This window comes from Vanessa tameamea, chromosome 21, assembly GCF_037043105.1.
Source record: "Vanessa tameamea isolate UH-Manoa-2023 chromosome 21, ilVanTame1 primary haplotype, whole genome shotgun sequence".
In the NCBI taxonomy this organism is placed as follows: domain Eukaryota; kingdom Metazoa; phylum Arthropoda; class Insecta; order Lepidoptera; family Nymphalidae; genus Vanessa; species Vanessa tameamea.
Window position 1 is genome coordinate 7,835,503 of NC_087329.1, and position 20,469 is coordinate 7,855,971.

Here is a 20,469-nt window from a genome sequence, read left to right on the forward strand (position 1 = left end):
ATTAGACACATGCAGGTTTCCTCACGATGTTTTCCTTCACCGCCGAGCACGAGATGAATTATAAACACAAATTAAGCACATGAAAATTCAGTGGTGCCTGCCTGGGTTTGAACCCGAAATCATCGGTTAAGATGCACGCGTTCTAACCACTGGGCCATCTCGCTGCATGAACTATATACAGCCTTATTTGTCTAGTGGCTGTATAAGGATCCTATAGTCTTAGATACAAATCCCGAGTAATTAAAAGGGCCATGACAAAGTTATTGGGGTTTTTCTGTCGAGAAATTATATGTAGCAGGTCAAAGTCTGGAATTTAACAGTTTTTAATTATAACTAAGCTATGTGTTTACCCGTATTCCAGATATTATCAATATGCGTATATATTTGAAAAAGGCAAGTAAAGTCAACTCTTTCCAGTCGTATCGGATTGGAGAGTGAGGAGAGTGCACCTGTGATATGTTTGTGCATACATCTGCGCTCTATAGTTGACTAGTATTTCTTGATGAGTTTAAAAATGTAAGAAGAAAATCAATATATATTATATATAAGTATATATATACTTCGGGGTCCGCGACGTAGCGGATAAACTCCAAGAGCGTCGTCTGAGGTGGTATGGCCATGTCGCGCGTCGATCTAAGAACTATGTCGGGAGAAAGTGCCTTGAACTAGGGCTCCCGGGCGCCAAAGGAAGCGATGACTGGATGTCGTGAAGCAGGACATGAGAGCCAATGGACTCACACAGAATGACGCTAAAGATCGTGCAAAGTGGAGTAAACCTAGTCATAAGTCAGACCCTGGCAATAAATTCACAAATATGACTATATTATATATATAAATTACTATATATATAATTTAATATATTATATTATATAATACTCCAAATACCCTCGTGATACCTTCTGAGTGAAGAAGGGCCCTCTGCATCATTTCCAACAGTTAAGAGAAGGACAGTAATCGGGCAAGCGGCGTCGCTCTGTCTTGTGCACCAACGACCTGGTGTAATCTCGACACCGAGTCGAGTTTCTCACCTCCTTTAGGTGAGAAGCAACCCGGAAGGGGCCACAGTTACCTAATATTAGAACGATCCCAAACGCAATCCAATCGGTGCATAAGACGGTAAACGCAGGAGGAACCGGGTAAAAAGTTCATAACAAAGACTATATTTTTAAATAAAGAAATTAGGTGATGTAAAGAAATACGAAAAGAAAACATTTTAATTAAGAATATATATATATAAGATTTTTTCTTGTATTCTTTTTATTAGGACGACACAGTTAATGAAACACAATTGAGTTTCTCCGTAAAAAGAGATTTATTTATTTGATTTTACAATAAGAAAGAATAAAATAAAATTTTGTATTTACCTACGAATTTTTACAAAAATAATATTTACATACCTGTAAAAAGAGAAACGACATTTAATGTTTATTTATTAACAATGTCTGTTCCTAAATCACAAGATACTTTATACTTTACTTTATACAATTACGAGATTGATAATATTTTTCATAATTATATTTTTTATAATTTAGTTGTCATGTCACTGCGCGTTCGATGACGGTTGATGCGCGGAATTCAAATTAAAGAATAATACATTTTTTCTTTACATATATATATATAATATATATATATATAATATATAATTTTTAATATATATATATATATTCAGGTCTGGTTTTTTTTTAAATCATCAAAACAGGATTAGTTACGCTTTCTTTGAAAAACACATCTGCATGAAACGGTTAAAATTTATGACAAAATTATATTTACGTTCCTTATTCCGTTAATTTGATATAATTTTAATATGCTTGGAACATTTAATTGAGTATTTAAGTAATGAAGTAGTTGACATCCTTAAAAATCATAAAATTATTTATAAACATACATATATCAATCAGGTTTTCATGGGCTTTTAATATCGTTAACTTTTAATGATACTAATATTGTGAACGGAAACGAGACCCGTGTTATACAGTATATACTACAAGTTTTTTGAAAATGTCTCGTTCTACATATGACTTTATTATTTTTGCAAGTAATTTACTCGTATTTAATGATACAGAAAAATGAACGGCTGAATTAGTTGAATCTGTGTTCTTAAAAAAAAAAACTTTTATACGAGAGAATAAATTGAAATATTGATTTTTTTTATAATTTAATTTTATATATTTAACATTCAGTAATTTTACAGTTTAACACTGTAGGCATGCTAAGTAACCTTTTGATAACTGTCTTAAGTATGATAAGCATAAGTTGTATTAACAAAAATATTCGGACGCCTTTTTTAGATCTTATGGCATTGATTGAAATACATACTACGGTTAATAAGGCACCTGTCTTGCTTTTATTATAAAAAATATTACTTTAATAATTCGATCGAAAGTTTAACAGAAGAATGACTACGTTACTTATTTATTTTTTTGTTATTTTGCGAAAGAATTGATTAAAAATATCATTAAACGGTTAAATTTTTCGCCATTTCCAAAACCGTACCCAGAACTATAATTTAAATGATTTCCTTATATTTCATGTTTGGTATTTAAAAACTTGTGTAAATAATATTTTAACAATGAGTAATAATAACGGATTACTTCTTCGTGAACGGTATTTACTATTTATCAATGGTTATTTGGCTGTTTACACAATACAGTTGAATGCCCGCTATTAACCGTTCGTGTACTGCATACAACGAGGGTAAACTTTAAATAAAATACCAATATATTGGAAGATTATCTTACATTCGAAACGTAACGGGAACTTTCACGTCATATATTGCAATTTACGGATTATTAAAATCCTTACCGAAAATCGACCGAGTTAACCATTCCAAGCGAAGAATAGGCTAGACGATTCGTGGGAGACAAGACAAACAAAGGTTACAAATCGAAAAAAGGATATTGATTCCCTAACTATCATAGTCCGCTGCAAAATATCCGACGTTACAGGAAATATATCTCGAAAAAAAAAACACATCATAACCACATAACGTGCTTTTCTAGACAGGGCTGTAAATGTCAGTAGTAATAGCAACTAGCTAATGCGATCCACCTGTATGTGTTTGTATTTTGACAGCATCCCTGTTCGCTAGTTAGAGAACCGTTGATTCTGAAGTAAAATTGACGGTTATTAATTAATTATTATTGCTACTTTATTTTGTGATTATTATTTATGATCAATAACAGAATATTAAAATTTGCAAATCATTTTCAAATTTAATTATACATATGTAAATACATTAAGACTTGTAAGCTCAATTATCTAATAGAAATATTTATATAAGGATATGATTGCTATCATATTGTACTAATTCTATTCTCTTGATTCAATTCAAAGATAGCGTACGTACGTACGTCGAGCTATCTCTTCGATCGTAACAGAACTGACCAAGTTTTATCTCGTCGAATTCAATCAAAAGATTGCTTTGTATATTATAACGGTCGAGACCGCAAGCACTCGTAGTCTGTTACCCTCATAGCGTACAGTTACAGATGTACCCTACTTCGAGAGATTCATATCGCAAATTTATTAAGTTTTACTGTCGCTCAGTTATAGTTATTAAGCTAGCGAAATACCCGTGGAACGAATTATTTCATTAGAGCAAACTTTTTTTTATAAATTTTTTATTCCCGGATATGCTGAAATATTTTATAAAATTGAATTTAATAGTAAATCTGAAACTGTCACTTTGGACTTATTAAATTGCATATCAGGGTATAATAAGCTGCACCATCGACGCTGAATACTTAGTTTCGTGTGTGATAATGTGAATCTTTTATTACAAAAAATTTCGTAATCTACTGAATTTTTAATCAATACATTTTCTTCCGCAATAATTATAATTAACCTTTTTGCTAATTGTTTATTTTATTGTAGATAGTTAAACTAAAATATTTACGCATTACAAACATCTAAAAACAGGTCAAGTGATCAATTTAAATATTTATATCGATTATCGATTGATTTTAATGATTTATACATTTTTAACATTACAATTGTTATGTTTTTATAAAGGTCACAAGCCAAGTATATATGTAGATAATGTACCAAATTATTCCGCGTAGACTACCAACTTTCCCTTATATGCACTTCGAGATAATATCGTCTTATATTGATGCACTATTTTTATCATTTAAAAAAAACATACCTCAGAGGCGTACTCGTTATGAGCATACTTATTTCGAGCACGCTTCATCTACAAGTGCTAACTTTAAAAATAAGTAACTTGCTCGCAAATTACTTGCTCTGTGCAAGCCCGTCTGGGTCGGTTCAACGCCAAACAATACTCAGTATTATTGTATTCCGGTTTGAAGGTTGAGTGAGCCAATGTAAATAATGACAGGGGACATAACATCTTACTAAAGTTGGTGGCGCATTAGCGATGTAATAAATGGTTAATATTTCTTACAGCGTTTTTGTCTATGGGCAAACCATAGTTGACTGGTTGGCTGCTTGTCAAAAGCAGCCACTCAGTATTAAATACATTCTGCAAATAAACAAATTGTTCGAAAAATAAATATGCCGCTTGCTCACTACTGTACGGCTTACATAAAGTTAAACATTTCTAATTTATAATTTGTTAACGCCTATTAAAATATAGTTCAGTTAAAAGGTGCACACACGACTCTATTGTTTATTGTTTACTATCGAGGAAGACGTACAGTTATCATAAAATAAATAATTAAAAGATTTATAAGATACAAAAACCAGTCAAGCCTCCACATATAATCGTAAAGCAGGCAGAACTCTAAACTCTGCTGTCCGTTTTCTATTTTATTTTCTAGTTCACTTGACTAAACTTGTTTACGCAATACCTGACACTTATAATATTCTTTGCATAACGTGTGAAACTTATAGCGTATTTCTACTCAATTACCTAAAATAAGCAACGTTATCTTATGTCTTATAAAAGTAACTTCCTCTTACAACTAACATATCTTAAAGATACTTTAAGATAATCGTTGCTGTTATTTTAATAACTAGTATTTATATTAATGTTTATTGTGTACAATAAAAACGCAATCATGTGTTTTGACTTATTGCTTCACTTTTAAATGCATATATAAACTAACGCTGGTGTTTGCAATTTTCCTACATAAACTATTAGGACGTGTAAACGGAGTAGGAAGGAGTAGGATCAGTTCGAAAATGTCCAACTGTTGGGCTCCTATTTTCCTTTTGAGGTTTGAGGCTAATTCTACCACGCTGCTCCTCTGCGGGTCGTTAGATATCCATATGACAGATTGTCTTCCAACAAGTGCAGCTCACGATTATCTTTGACCCACGAGCACGATATGAATATTAAACACAAATTAAGCAAATGAAAAGTTTGAACCAATTAAGCAAATAAAAAGTAAGAAAAATAAATTAAAAATTTCACGTTTTTAAGACAACAACCGCGTTCCGTAAATTGTTTTGGTCACTCGTTTTAAAATTAAATATAGCAATAAAAATACTTTACTTTCATTTGTTTTTTCATTCTGTTATAAGTTAAGAGGTCTTCATAATCGTTTATATAGAGATTTTTAATATTTAATTTATTTTATCTACAAATCTTTCAAACAATGTTTTCGTTTACTTTTTTAAATTTTATTAGGCAGCGCTTTCTTAAAGCGCTCCCTGACTGGCATATTTTATACAATAGTATAATAAGCCTTTATCTAAAAACCAGCTTTTAGGAGTATATCGAATTGATATCTATTATATTTGACTGCACACCAGACGGTTATGTATGAGTAGGGTTAATACCGAATAACTTTTTTGTAATAATTATTATTTAGTGAATAAACATGTCATCATCACTTATATAAACTTATGTGTTCATGTGTGTGTATAAACTAGTATATCAATATTGTATTTTCAAACTTTATATATTTGTGATATATATTATGTCGCAGGCAGGTAGTTATGATGTGAAAACCATTTAAAAAGATCTGTTTCAATTATAAGCGCGATATTATAAATATTTAGCATTTGGTCAAATAATCATGTTCCAGCCTAAACTATCAATATAAATATTAATTTACATGAGAGTTCCTATTCTATGAATGGTAGATGTATTGGCCGGTGTCATTGAGGCCGCTGCTTGAACGGCGCCCTTTAATAAAGTGTCTAGGCCGCGACATATATTTAATAGTGTCAAATGTCTTAATATGTCAAACATAACAAATGTCTGAATGTTTAGAAGCGATCTACGACACGAGGCGCAGACAGTCCGAAAATCGCTTGACATGAACAAGCGAATAATAACGAGTTTTCTCGTACATCGCAACATGTTTTACTAGCTTTCACTAGTAGGCTGTGATTTTCAAATTTATATACCGACCTTGATATTTGTTTGACGTCTATTTTTTGATGTACAATGATTTGCGTATTTTATTTGTAATGGTTTTATTATTTGCGACTGTGGCCCATTACCATCGACTTTATCTAAGTCGCTTGTCGAATTTAAAACTGTGACCCCAAAAATTAGAGCTATGTGTTAAAATGTACCAGTTAGATTTGTGTTGCCTCGTTGGCCTAATAGCTATTCTAATAGTTAGATAAAGCTCTAAGTTCAAACCCCAGGTCGCCGTAGTAAAAGTTAACGGACTTTCTTTCCAGGAATTCTCAGTTGCGTAACAAATGATTCAGCCGATGGTAAATGGTCACCACCGCCTATAGATATAGGCATAAAAAAATACTATCACCTACATCGCTGATGCTTCACCATCATTGGGAATGATGAGGAAGCAACTGTTTGACGAAATGTAATGATCTTCCGCGCGGTTAACCAGCTAAATGCTGTAGTCAGAATCGGTCAAGAGAATCGCGCATTTTTCCTCCAATTTTTCCAAATCAAATACAAAACAGCGTCTTAGTAAGATATTTAGTTTTTCATTTACTACTATCTCACTTCTAAATAATCAGGTAATGATTTTTATGTTAATTTAATCTCGCACACAAAACAGATTGGCACAATGAATAAAAAACGTCTTAGGAATAATAAAATATAAACAATAAAAACATAAAATAGGAAGAATTTCGTATTCCGTAGGTCTAATCAATAGAAATATTCTATATAGAACTAAAATATCAAGAAATATTTCTTTTCACTGTTTGTGAAATACTTGTAATTTTCTGTAATAAGGTAGCTTATATAAAACAAGTTCTATTGAAGTGTATGATCTTACGCTGCTTAGATCTAGGCTTAGACCCATTAAAATACCCGTATGTTGATATCTGTCATTAATTTCTTGTGAACGTACACTTTTCATGGTGAGTTCATCGGAGAACTTAGAGCTTATTATTCGCCGTTTGACGCATTGACGAGCTTTCTCTTAGAACATTAACTGTCAAGAAAATTTATATTGAAAACATATTCATTTATAACATAGAAGTTAATTGAATTTTAATATTTTTGACATTGATTGATTTTAATGGAAATTTCTCTAGAATACTATTTGTACATAGAATTTATTTCATATTGATAAATCTCTACAATGAAAATAGTCAGATTTTATAAAGGATTTTTTTATTTTATAATGTTAACATTCTTTTTACATTACATTAACAGCCTGGAAATTTCCCACTGCTGGGCTAAGGCCTCTTCTCTTTTTAAGGAGAAGGTTTGGAGCACATTCCACCATGCTGCTCACACATGCACAATGCGGGTTGGTGGATACACATGTGGCAGAATTTCCTTGAAATTAGACACATGCAGGTTTCCTCACGATGTTTTCCTTCACCGCCAAGCACGAGATGAATAATAAATACAAATTAAGAGCCGAGATGGCCCAGATCTCATATACGAATTATATTATAGCTTTCGCAAGTTCTAAGCCTGTTACAAATGCATTATAAACACAAATTAAGCACGTAAAAATTCAATGGTACTTGTCTGGATATGAACTCGCAATATCTGGTTAAGATTCATGTTTTCTAATGACTGGACCATCGCAGCTCTTAATGTACGTTAATACTAACTAAGCAATTCTGAGCTGTCCTCCATTCATCTTAGATGTTCTGAGTTATAATTTGTTATTATAAACACAAACTACAATTTGTGTTTATGAACATATAAGAACTAGCCAAGACAGACCTTAGGCAACAATACATTATCCTAAGTTATAAGAAGAAATGATATTTTATGTAGTTATAAATAAATTTCAGGAAGGACCATTGAACTTGGCATCCATTTAGATCTCACTTCTTTTGTCGTTGGTTGTCAACAACCAAGGCATAATTATGGACTTGGCTCTCATTTTTACATTTATGTTTTTGATAGGATATCACTACTTTTTTTATATAAATTATTAGTAGGTACTTATTAATAACAAAATTAATACCAAATGGTTTTTATTAAACTATTCTATTTTCCTACGTTTACGGGGTATAATTGTCTTTTTTGTGATACGTTCTATATTTTTTGTACCTCTGAAATGTTCGAGTGAATTACCCATTCAGTGTCCGGATTTTTTTTATGCGTTTTTTGTTTATACTTAATTTGGCCATATTTAAGTTGGGGCGGTATAACGTGCACAGACGGTTGTACTCTACAATAGAGCTCCCTTGTGCCTTGATTTTACTTGGACTTAAATTGATAAGATGTACTCCATCTAAGGTTTTAACTCTGGATAGGCCAACGTAAGCCTGCTCTTTACTAAATATAGAGGAGCCTATGTCGAGAAGAGCACTGTCAAGGCGAAGGCCTTGTGATTTGTGGATAGTAGTAGAATATGCTAAGCAAATAGAGAATTGTTTCCTTTGAACCTATACATTACTTAATATCTGTATTAAATTATTTTTAAATTGAATTGTTATTTTACATGCGCTATTGCTGTTGTCGACGTCCCAATGTACCTTCTCTATTTTTCCATTGGAGCCATTCACCAGTCCTTTGCTGACATCAGCATGCTTGCTCGATACTGTTCTTCCAAGCAATAAGGATCCCCGTTTGTAGTGCTAGAGTACACACTTAAATCATCCCAGTTACGATATACATACTCTACTACAGTCTCACGAAACCTATTTGTATAATGTTGTTGTATACTAGTATACTCAAACAAAGAATATGCAATCGAATAGACTAGGCAGCTTCCATCGGAAGGCATTGGAATAATTCTTATGAGCGCGATTGCCACTCGTTTGAAAACGTCTGCGTCAAGGTTTTATTCCGCTGGAAAGGAATCCCGCTGTACCAAAATGCCTATTATTATTATTTTTTAAAGTATAATGATTTTGCACCTATTTAATAACGTAATAAATACGAAAGTCGGCTATACTCATAAGGACTAAAACGGAAATATTTGGATTTAAAAAAATTAAGGGTGGTATTAAACTCATTATATATTCACGTGAAGACCTTAAAATCTACATTAAGACCGGCTGTCATAAGCTTTGATTGCTGGTTCTTACATATTTTTTTTACAGTTATTACATGTACTAAGTAAGTATATAAGTGTTCCTAATAGACCCAATAAAATGAAAAATTATAATAAAATGATAAAAAATTACCATTTTCAGATTTTTTCCTTTGTATTGGCCTAATTATCTACCTGCATGCCAAATTTGAACTTTCTAGGTCACCTGGAAGTAGGTTATAGTTTTGATCTATAGGTCAGTCAGTGATAAAAATGACGATTTTTAGACATTAATATCTAAATAACCATTTGAGATGCGTTTATGAAATTTGGAACACATATGTATCTTGCGAGTCTCAATATATGAGCCAAATTTGACACGTTTATGTCTAATAGTTTTTGAGTTATAAAGGGGTTAAAAGTGGCTCCAAATGGTTCGTGTAATATTACACACGGTGCTGCTCGCCAGTTCTGTTACTTGAACTTGGCTGACACGCTACCGGGTGTCTAGTTTGCTGTCTATCTAGATGGAATGTCAAAACTGAGAGCACAAATTACACGCACATTAGTAAAAAAGTATGAAGTTTCGCGAGTGTCAAGTGTTCGTAGCCGTCACGCACACTAAGATAATAAAGTTGGCTAGTTTGTTTTAGTTATTTTGAACTGTGACACTCTATTTAGACACATAAATTAACTTTGGTTAAATCACAATCAAAATATTTATTCACTTTAGACAAGTAGGCTCTTACAAGCACTTTTGAATTGTCATTTTATAACATCACTAGCTGAAACTGTGGCTTTACACAAACTTCCAAACACCTTTTTACTCCCTTAGCGGTGGAGTTTCGTAAAATCCGGATTAGTCAGAAATTTTTCGCGGATGTCTACACCCTATAAGGAACCTACCTGCCAAATTAAATAAATAAATTTCATGTTTGTAGGTGTTATGGTTTCTGAGATTTCGTAATTAATCAGTTAACGGTATTTCGCTTTTACATATATAGATTTTAAATGTAAAACTAATTAAATAAAATGCGATTTCCACAATCTACCGGGCTATCACCTGTTCGGAATATAGATTCTAGCTTAAAAACGATAAGAAACTCAGTAGTTAATACCATCTACTAAATAACATAAGTACATCTATTAATAATAACAAATCAGTTCGATTTCGAGTCAGTAATTTAACGAAACTATGTATTAATATTATTTTGAATATTTCCTTCAAAACTGAAATAATATTAGAAATGAAATATAACACGGTATGTTACTCGTTCATAAGTCAAGTTGTCTTTTTGCTGTTAATCTCGGTTCGGATGCGACACTATTATTATTACGTTCACGGCTTGTCTCGTTTACAATAAATGATTAATGATCTTGCACGCAAATCGCTCTGCGAAAATAATTTAATATGCGTCTTATATATAAGTTATTATTTAATACATACAAATATATAAACAATACATATGTTAATGTTGCATCTGTATGCGTATTTTAATTTTAATTCGTCCTCATTTAGAGATTAAGAAGATCAGAGAGCAAATAAGAAATTAAGCCGAGACGGACCATTGTTTAAAATACGTAAATCTTAAATAAATATTACGGGGTTTGAACCTGGATAAGCATCACTAAGATTGTGTATGCCTAATTCTAGCTCAGTGAAGGAAATATTCAAGAAAAACATCGCGAGTTAACCTGCATGTGTCTATTGATGGTCTGCCATGAGTGTAATTTGTATCTATCAACTTGAATTCCAATAAGGTTTTCGAACCTACTCCTCAAAAGCGTTAGCCCAGTACTTTTATAGACTATTACGTAAACGATTTTTACTATTGTAAGAAATTTAATAAAGATAAATACGTATCCTCATTTCTGTAAGACAAAGTGCGCGATGAACTTTTAGGAGTATATTTCTAGCTCGCCTCAACCACCCATTTCTAAATATTTAAGACTTTCTGCAAAACTGTATATTAATATGTTACGGTATGCAATATATTTTATAGTATTAGAGACGGTAAACCCGTTTTATTGAGAAACATAACAACGTAAATCACAAGACAATAAAATATTTTTTATATCCCTGGTCTAAATTCAGAACACATCAAAATAACCTTATCAAAACACCAATAGGAGAAACTCACTCAGACGAGCCTGAATCTTACCGCCTCGCGTCAGTTATCTAAAATTCCAATATCTAGGAGATCTCTTAGCATCAAGTGAAAATATTGTTCGTTAAAATTCGTCTACATTCAAAACAAAAGATTTACGGAAAACGTTAATATTTAACGAATCGCGGATGTAGCTGTTTTTTTAAGATGGATCTTTAAGGTAAAGTATAAAAAAGCAATAAATTGCCTTTCTTTTTTAAAAGATCGAGGAATCAATAGACGTAACATCATGGTATCTATAGAAATTCGCCATGACCGAACCGGTTTCCTTATGCAAATTTACATAACGATTGTATTAATAATCGTTATCGATTTTGAATATTTTATTCGAATAAGTAAAAGTGGGCGATTATTTTTCACGATTATTTCAAATTGTTTTCATATACACTAGTGAAAGTGGTGTCATTAGAGTCAGTGTAGACACGGCATGGGTATATCAATTAAAGAGAGAAAATTGTTCCATGATGTGGCGTTCACTGTGAACTATCTCTAAACATCGCATCCATAAAACATAAGACGTGAATGAAAGCAGCGGCCCGTCGAATGTTTAATTTCCTCTTGAACTTAATTAGACTGTCTACTTAAATATATTTATCAATTTACATAATGTTAAACTTAATTCAAATTAATGAGACAATTTCGTTTCGTGTTTTGTGCCTAATGAATTCGTATTTTTTATTACACTTATACAATTTATATGTAGCACTAGCTGAACCTACGGCTTTACCTGAAATTTATAAAACTTACCTATAACACGCGCTCATTTTACCTCTTTGAGGGGAATTAAAGAAGTAGCTTATGTCCTACCCCGGGACTATGAGCTATTTGTGGAAGCAAACTTTAACAATGTTTTAACTCTATATATTGTATTTGTGAGTACATATTGTCTCTGTTTTGTGTCTTTTGTATTTGTTATTTACAATATTATTAAGATTAATAATGTAATCTTAATGATTATAGTATAAGCAAATTACCATCAGGGAGCCAATTCAACTAACAAATGATCACTTTATCGCAATCGAATCGAAACGTAAACGTTATCGTATCGTTTTCCTATTCTTCTAATACAACGATTCAATTTCGATTCGATCGAAGTTGGATCCGATTATAATCGGGATCGTTATAATTGATATAAATAAGTAGAATTGGCTCTCAGTTATGATTAAACTGACTTTGATTACATTAGCAGCCTGTAAATTTCCTACTGCTGGGCTAAGCCCTCCTCTCCCTTTGAGGAGAAGGTTTGGAGCATATTCCACCACGCTGTTCCAATGCGGGTTGGTGGAATACACATGTGGCAGAATTTCGTTGAAATTAGGCACATGCAGATTTCCTCACGATGTTTTCCTTCACCGCCGAGCATGAGATGAATTATAAACACAAATAAACACATGAAATTCAGTGGTGCCTGCCAGGGTTTGAACCGAAATCGGGTTTTCGGATTTCGGGGATGACTTTGATTATATTATTGGACTAGTATTGGGAACGCATGTGTCATTAGAATTGGCCCCCAGTTTTGACTACCTATTTTAAATTTAAAAAACCATTAAGAACATAAATGGATTAGCGTGTTTAGCGAATAATCCTTATTTACGACTACATAACGTGACTTAGCTCATAACGGTGCCAGAGACAAATTGAAATTACTTTAATACTCCAATTTACTCGTAAGACAATGATAAATTATTGATATTTATTTCATATCAAAGCAATTTCGTTTGAATGTATTATTGACTTGGCTTTCACTGGATCCTATAGTCCGAGTATAGTATGTACGAATTTGCATTTAGACACATATTTACAGTATAAATAAATTGGAGTTTTTTAACGCTAACTTAAAAATGCTCTCAGATTCGTAATGATCCGTTAAGACTAAAATCGTTAGAAAGGCAGTAGAGATATTCTTTAAGAATAAATTCAAAACTGATCGCACTTACGGTCGTTAATTTTAGGCAATGATATGCGACATTGACTATTATTATTATGACATTTAAAGGATACAAGCATCACAATAGCGTGTCACTATAACTGAGTTCATACATTACAGCATTTTATCCAATAATAATTGTTGAGCGACTAGAAATACTTAAACGTCCGTTTAGTGGAGACGCAGCTTAAGAATGTAACAAAAAATTAAAAAGGAAAGTAGGAATTTATTCTTCAAACTATTTCAACTGTAATTGAAATACCATTCAATTACGGTATTATTATTCAACTTTCACATACCGATATACTAAGGATTAGCTCAGTGTGACATTAGAAACGAATATTATGTGAAAGTTCATCCAAACAAAATAGATTACTTTGAAAGATACATATTATATTGAAATACAAAATAGTTTCTGTATTCTTTTTTTTTTTTAAATAAAAAAGGACGAACGTAATTGTTTCCTTGGTGGTAAACTAAAACGTTGCCATCTGGTTTAAATTGATAATCGAAGCATAAATCAGGAATATAGAAACGTGCGGAATTTCAGTTGTTTCAATGCTTAAAAATATATTGAGTTGATCGAGTATCAGATGATTAAATCAAAAACAGTTTAATAATCATTGATTATACCTATAATCCTGATTGATGCTTCGTATTATCAATTTAAACGAAAATAGATGGTGGAATACAAAAATATTAGAAAACATAATATATAAATAATAATAGAATTGCTTAATTTGACATGCTTACAAGATTAGATTGCTTATAAGATGCTTAGAAGAACAACTTCGTCGCGATTTATGTATATTTTATTTTAATACCTTTCACCTCAGAGCCTCTCTGAGTTCCTCTTATATTTGTTCTGATGTTTTATAGATCCGTTCAATTCTTATTAATAGTTATATTATTTAGACTACTATCTCCTCGCTAAAATAAGGATCTACATAAGACATATACATGCCCGGGGTTGGAATTCGAATCATCAGTTAAGGTGCACGTCTTCTAACCACTGATCCACAGGGACAAAGATTAAACAGAATATATTTATATACAAGTTTTAATTAGGATTATTTAATTAATATTTGTACAAAACTTAAATATTTGGCTCTATTTAAGTATATAACATATTTGTCAACTTTCATTTTAGATAAAACTTGAATACATTAACATCTAATTTGTATATGTATATTACTTTACATAATATATAATGATACACTGGCTCACTCTTTCAAACCGGAACATATTGTTTAACATAATTAGCTGTTTGGAGTTAATAAGTGATACTGTGAGCTTTTGGTATATAAAGATACGGTCTTGCATAAACCAGTTAATAACAGTATTTATTTGTTCTGGAAGTATATACCGAAATTAATATGCCTGGTGGTCGGTAGATAGGCACTCATCACATATAGTACTGCAAAACTCTAAAACATATCCAAAAATCAGCCTTTTCGTTTCATCTACATTTCCAAATGTATATAACCGGACTATAACGTTGATAAGGCCATTTATGTATATAATATAGCTTTCGACCAGTGAAACAATTTTTGTTATTGGATCCGGAGTTTAATTTAAGTATTTTGTATTTTGATAACATTAAATTACAACATTTGACAGTCCAGTAACGGCCATATTATTTTTTTCTTGTATAATTCCATAGACATTCCAATGGAATTCCAAAAAAAAATCAATAATTAAAAAAATAAAAACAAAAGAATAATTTAATTATAATCTGTTCAGACACTGAAAAGTTACGATGGAACAAAGTAACACTTATATTTTGTGCAGTTGTGGAATAAAGCAGCCCATGTTCACATAGACACGACGCACCAACGTTATCTACTTATTGGGTGCACTGCAAAACCTATATTTTATAAGCTACAACGCTCGCGTTTTAGGGGTTCGTCAGGTGTTAGGCCGAAGAGAGAACAGTAACAACGACTTTGTATAATCTCTCAAGGAAAGAAAATGTTGTGGGCATGTAACCACACAAAGTACGACCTGTTCATGACAAATTATTAACCAAAGCTAATTGGAAATCGAATCCTGAACCACGGCATCAGCAGCCTTAAATGCTAGCCACTAGACCATCGAAACTATTATATCATTAATAATATCCGACTGTAATAGCAGTTACTTCAGTAGTAAAATAATTTATTAGTTAAGTATTTCTATTCACAACCAATGAAACTTTTTGTATGCTTCCTTCTAATGTAATATTTCATCATAACCGTTTCCTGCGACGTCTTATGTGGAATTTGTAATTTAAATGTTAACTGATAATCAACGTAACATGTAAACATAATGTACGACGAAAAACACTTATTTATTTCTTCATTTAATAATATTCATTTTAAATATAGAATAATCATTTTATTATGTTCGTATGGTACGTTATCTAATGAAAATGAATGTTTAAATATCGATACTATTTAATAAAACATATTACGAATAGCTTACATAATTTAATACTTTCGTTGAAATGAAATCAAATATATTTACCATTTGTATAAATATAGGGTATGTCTGTGTGTGTGTATTGATTCGTCAAGTGAATCGGTTCGGAAATTGAATTTAAGTACCAAATATATATTAACAAACATAGATCGACTCAATCGTAATGTCATTTGAATCAAACTGACTTCAAAAGTGTTGCTATCAACAAAAAACAAATTTAATTATTTGTCAACCTTTACTACAGTCATCCTACGTCCCGAGGTAGAGAGGTGGCAGATGGCAAGAGATACCAAAATGCCAGACAGTTTTAGGAGAACGAGTTGTTTTAAACTGACATTTATCGCGTCCAAACCTTCCATGGCTGGGATCTTATAAGTTTAGATAGAGAGGATAGATAGATAGGCGATAGAGAGGTAACATATCTTTATATTAATAGCGTAAGCCGATTTTTATCCCAGTGATTATGGGGCGATAGCGGCATGTGCAATAAATTAAAGAGGATTCTTGATGACATTATACTAAATTGTTACGAATTAACAAAGTTTTTTTTTTTTTAAAGTTACTAGCCAGTTAGATAACAGCGCTATGGATGTATAAGAAAAAAAATTAAAAACGAATGTATACTATTTGATATTAAAAATTTACATTTAAAAGAGGTTTCATCATTTTTGCGTCAAATGTAGATGAGTGACTTGCAGTTTATATTTAAATTAAATCAAAACAAAACATGTCATAGGTGTCGAAATTCTTAAAATTTTTTTCTGAATAATCGCGAAGTTTCGCGAGAGTCCCACTAGTGGTTGTTTAACAGCGTTAGAACTACAAATTGAATAACTCACTCAAGACATCATATTTTAACGTTATGTCATTTTAATAAGTAGACTATTGTACATGTAAAGTTAATGAAATTCAACTAAATTCAACCTCAAATCTAAATTAATTCTTTGTTAACGTGTTGATACTTTTTTCCGTTATATAATACAAAATGATTTCGTTTATATATGCGTAATATGCTATATCAGTCTTTTATGTTGGTCTTTCTAAGATTTCACTTATAAAGTAAATTGATTTGGTGTTCTTAAGGTTTAATCGGTGGAAGCCTTGAAAGCGCGTTATCAGAGCCTTTTTATGATTTGATTACAAAAAAATGGGATACGTACCTCCGATATTTTCGTATAATTATAAATGTAAAAACAAAAAAAACAAATAAAATCTTTATAATATTTGAGTTGCTTTAAGAAGTAAGTATGCAAACAGAAAAATATCAACAGTGATTTTATTTTATGCTACTTAAAGATAACGATTAACGAAGTAAAGGTTACTTTATAAGAAGATGCTTAGATAGATATTTAAATATATTATACAACTATTAATTATGCAATATGTATAAATAATTAATTTTCCCTTTGGTATTCTAACTTGGGAGTTATATTCAAATATTATAATGCAATACGTCATTAGACTCGTATGAATAGTACACACATTAATGTAAATGTCATAATTGCATATTCTCGTAATAACATGCAAGGCTTATTACATTTATAAATTGCTGTTTTCGCAATATTTCGTTGCCTACGAATATCAGTAAAGAGATATTACGGCATATTTTTTAATTTGTGTTTACTCAATTCCCTTTTGTAGCTTGCAATAATCGTAGTTCAGTTCTCGGTAGTGTGTACAAATACGTACTGTAATAGTAAAATATTATTTAATGAAATACACGATTTTTACAAGCAATGCCTGTTCCAAGCAGGTCAGTTGAAGCGTCAGTAAGACGCTTCAATATTAAAATACTAGATGAAAAATCCGGCTTCGCTCGGATAAAATAAATAAAACTAAACAAATATAAATATATTTACTAACGCACGAAATTATTATTTGGAACACCGAGTGTTTTAAACATCAAATATGGCCGCCCGTTGAACTGTCATGTGATTTAATTTCGTGGATTTGACATCGAAATATCACAATTATAGGAGTTATTGCGGATATATGTTATCGACTAAAACATCATTATTTTTTAACGATCTATAATTGTGGATAGGTTTCGATCGGGTCTATCGTAGATCTGCACGAATTATTAATATAAATAGTTTTTTATATATTTTGCGAATACATTGATTTTTGTTCTCATTTTCTATCTGGGTAACATTGAAGATTAAAAATTATTTATTAAAAAAAACTAAAAAAGTATTTATCAGTCGCATTCTATATTCCATTTACTTCAGGAGGGCAAACCGCCAATCAGCCGTCACCTTAGGAAACCTTGGGAATGCGACCAACCTATCCATCTAGCATAACGCTATATTTGGATGAGTTTAACAATGCCCTTTTGCTCTGCCGTATTCAACGTTTTGCAACCCAGCTTCGTAGTATTATTTTACTATGTGTTCTTACACAAGAAGTAAGAACGGATGGTAGCCTAGTATCTGTTATGTTATCATTAAATATATATGTAAAGGTAAAATATACAACTATGTCTATTAAAAGATTGATAACATAACAGTCAATAGTTGTTGACTTCCAGGATATATTATATACATATATAAATGTATTTAACTAACATAACTGTATTTTGAAAAAGAGTAACAACTGAGTTTCTTGCCGGTTCTTCAAGGTAGAATCTACATTCAGAACCGATGGTAGCTTCACTCAATATGAATTTTGATTGAAAAGTGCTTGCGAAAATCTACTTGAATAAAGTATATTTCGATTTTGTTCAATTAGACATTTTTCTTATTCAATCAACCAAACCCCTGTTTTTGTCAATTTTCACGACAACTATATAAGTATTATATTAACCAACCAGGACTTAAGGAACCAAAGCACGGCACTTTTTAATGAGGAATATATTTTAAAACGAATAATATTACAAGTAATTAGTCCTAATTACTGTATTCGAGTGAATAATGACAGTAGCTGAACGCATGGACGATTAAATTATGACTCGTGTTTCGAGACTAAGTGGATGTCATTATACGTCTCGACTCCAACGGATATCTCTGTCGATTTCCTAGTATTATCCATATTACTTATAATCAGTGAGCATCTCGGCACATGCTATACAGACTAGTTTGTAAGATCTAGCTCAAAGTAATAAAATACCGTCTTGTAATAGAAAGTAGTCTTGTGTCTACAAGAATCCATTTATTAAAATTTAAAATATCGAAATCAATCAGATCAAAATATATATTTATTATTTACTTATTTTGTATGATATAGAAAGCGATCGAAGAGACAGCTAATGGTTAATGGTCACCACCACCCAAATTTTGTGCTGTAAAATATATTATATAATTGTTTACTGATTATATTATAACATGCTTCTCGACTATGTGAGGGTAAGATATTTGCAATGAATGAGATGCGCAAATGCTATAATAAATTATACAAATACACGTATTAAACAATTGTACAAATTGTACATATTCAAAAGTAAACTCAATAGAGACGTAATTATGCTTTGAAGAACATTGCAATTGTTAGAACAATGCATGAGGGAAACCTAACCTTAAATAGTGTAAAGGAAAAATTACTAAAATTAAAAATGTAGGAGATCAATTAATATTTTTAAAGGAAAAATTATTAAAATTAAAAATTAAGGAGGAAAATTATTATTATTTTAAAGCAAGCAGAAGAAGTTTTCTTTTTAACTCAACCACCAATCTTTGATCGATCGATTGCCATCAAAAAGCATGAATTAAATCTATTCACTCGCAATTTCATTTCATATTTAGTTCATCGCAACCTCTAACCTTAACTTTCAGATTATAATGCGGACGAAATAACAATAGAGCTTCCGCTTAGTCATTTTGAACTTGAAAATGCGATCCTTGAATGAACAATGTTACATTGCCCAGACGTGACATGTGCTTTAAAGAGAAATTCGTCTTTTGTTTGCCGTGATTCAATGCCTGTGTCTGGGCAGTACATTTGCTTATTTGCAATTTTAATGAGTGCAATTCGTTGTTTCGCTCTTGCGGATAATGTTTTGGTAAAAGTAAGAGTGCGTTTATCAAAATACCCACTACACGTAACACGACAACATTTATTACTTGGAATTTTCATTCACGTAGTATTTTATCCGTAAATAATTGAGTAAAAAGTAATTGTTTTGTTTCGAGGTTATGTAAAACCGATAATGTTATAATGGTCGCATCAACGATCTTGTCTGTGTAGTTGCCATGCATCAATCGGACGTAACTTCCCAGGAACGCATATATGCAAAGTATTTCCACTGAACGATCGACATTTCTCTGTTAGTTTATTACAGTACAAGATTTTTTTCATTGACGCAACCGTGCATGCAGTGTTCTTTTGATTTTAGTCTTCATGTAACATGTTATACTCCATCTCACTCTGGTTTTTTACAAGAAAATGCGTAAAAGATGAAATGATGGTAACTTTCAAATTTGTTATATACACTTCTATCTTATTTTAAATTATCTTATCTTAAAATATGATATAAGTAATTAATTGCTTTCATTCTTGTATGGACTTCGGCAGTGTATAGGTGTTCATATTTTTCTGACCGAACTTCTGTAATTCCTGGTGTTTCGCAAGGTGGCGTTTTGTC

At 31.6% G+C, this 20,469-nt stretch overlaps 1 protein-coding gene across 1 annotated transcript in view; it reads right to left on the reverse strand.

The window, feature by feature from the left end:
- Window positions 1-20,469, reverse strand: part of LOC113395594 (uncharacterized) — a 43,701-nt gene that overhangs the window by 14,397 nt on the left and 8,835 nt on the right. The gene's annotated exons all lie outside the window — the stretch shown is intronic.